The sequence below is a fragment of the Cricetulus griseus genome, chromosome 2 (genome assembly GCF_003668045.3).
Source record: "Cricetulus griseus strain 17A/GY chromosome 2, alternate assembly CriGri-PICRH-1.0, whole genome shotgun sequence".
NCBI classification, from domain to species: domain Eukaryota; kingdom Metazoa; phylum Chordata; class Mammalia; order Rodentia; family Cricetidae; genus Cricetulus; species Cricetulus griseus.
In genome coordinates, this window is record NC_048595.1 from 175,481,600 (window position 1) to 175,483,974 (window position 2,375).

Here is a 2,375-nt window from a genome sequence, read left to right on the forward strand (position 1 = left end):
GAATAATGAAAATATGCTACATATATATGGTAGGATAGTTTTGAGCTATTCAAAAAAAAAAGAAAAATTTCAGGCAAATGGATGGAACTAGAATGGCTGTTTGTGGGATCTACTCTCATTCTTCTTAGTGTGAATAGTCTCCTTTCCTAGCAGCATTTGTTGAAGATGTTGTTTTCTCTTCAGTATATGCTTTTTTGCCTCCAATAGCTATAATTATGAGTGCCCATGCTTGAGCTTTCTATTTTGTTTCATTGGTCTACATGTCTATTTTTGTGCCAAAAACAAAAAAAATTGTTTTATGACTGCAGCTCCACAATGTGTTTTGACATCTGTAAGTCCTCTAGTATTTTTCTCTTTGCTCAATTTTCATTGGCTGTCTTGGGTATCTTCTGATTTTATATGAATTTCACAATTGTTTTTCAAATGTCTATGAAGCATTTTGTGAATATTTTGATTGTGATTGCATTGAGCCTGTAAACTGTAGGTTGGTCATTTCCACATTATTAATTCCAGTGCTCCAGGAACACAGGATGCATTTTTGCATTTCTCTCTCTCTCTCTCTCTCTCTCTCTCTCTCTCTCTCTCTCTCTCTCCTGTCTCTTTATAGATTTTTCATTGTAGAGGTCTTCCACCTCCTTGGTTGTGTTTATTTAAAGATCTTTTGATGCCTAAAATGTTATTATCAGTGGGAGTGTGCCTATGTTTGTTGTTGGTATCATTACAAATTTTTGACAATCTGGTTTGTGAAGTTTCTCAGAAAGGGGAGTAGTTATTTGATCTATGGTCTAGTTGCTTATGTCAAAAACACCTGGGTGTTAGCCAGTGACAGACTCAGAACAAAGGGAGGGAGGGGTTTTCCTTTCTCATAAGTCTCACATTTCCTAATTAGCCATCCTGTCTCAATTTAATAAGACTGGTATCTTTGTAAGAAAAGGAAAAGATCATCATGTACCATGCTTATGTGAGTCCATAATGCAAAGGATGTCACATAAAAATAGTAAGGACCGCAGGAAACCAACTCTTGCAGTCAACACCTTCTGTCCCATTTATTTCCACCAGTTCTCACTCTCCTTGACTTTTCAGTATCTAGACCCATGAGGATTTTATGTTGTATAGGCTACTTGTTCTGTGGTATTTTGCTAATACAGCTCCAGCTGACTGTTTACAAACAGTATTTACTGGGTATTGTATATTTGGTTTGGACATCACTCTTTCAGCTTTCACAGTTCTATAAAGTAGATATTAATACACTTCTCAGCCAATAAAAACAATGTTCAGAGAGGCTAATGGCTTGCCCATCCCAGTAAGACAAGTTGCAGAGATCATGGAAATTTTTCCAGTTTCTATTAAAGTCATTACACTAACTGATATAACATGAAAATGAAGTAAGCTAATATATGTGTGCATGTGTATATATAATACAAATATAATATATAGTCTATACAATGTCGGATTCATATATTAGACAAACATTATCTATTATTGTCCATCATTTTCAACTCACTTGTACATGCTGTTTCCTCTATCTGGAATATTCCTATTATCTTTCATTCTCTACTTCTCTTTCAAAATTAAAGTTTTTAATTCAAAGCCAGTCGTTGGATGTATTTTCATGCATTTTTATATCGTATGCCATTCTTTTGAGAATTTCACATATGCAAATGTGCATTGATCAAATCAATCCCAACTCCCTCGGCTCCAATGTCTCTGGTATCCCCCTCCTACTTTCCCTCTCTAGTCTCTCTTTTTAAACCCACTGACTCTTCAAGTCTAAATTCTGAAGTTGAATCTACTACTCTTTATCTTGTGTCACAGCTCATTTACTTATTTCTAACTTTCCTATTTAAATTTAATTGTTAGTATTGTGTGTCACTAGACTCCAGCTTCCTGAAGAAATGGGGATGTCTTTTGTCATAATTTTGGTATACAAAATACATTTCTGAATGAGTACCCATATGTAAAGAAATGTTTCTAACATCTATTTTGTGCGTGATGACTTGCCCACAATACAAGACAGGATCATTGTTTTTGCAAAGTTTTTGCAAAGGATGCCTTATGACCTTAGGCAGTAGCCATGGGTCCGTAGAGAAAAGAGGAGTCCCTTCGCCCAGTCTCCCCCAAATCAATCCTCGGTAAAAATAAATAAATGAAAATAAAAATTCCAGGTCAGCGAAGCTGTAGAATCAACTTCAGAACGCCAGCGGCGCCGCCCACTCTTACAGCCTGTTTCGGCGCTTGAGCCTGCGCCTGCGCCTGCGCCATTCCCGTAGCACAAGGCTCAGGTTGGCCACCAAACGGAAGGCGCGGAAATGACGTCAAACGCACAAGCGCCAAGTCTCCCTCAGCGCGGGGGCTGCTGGGTGCTGCGCGCCTGG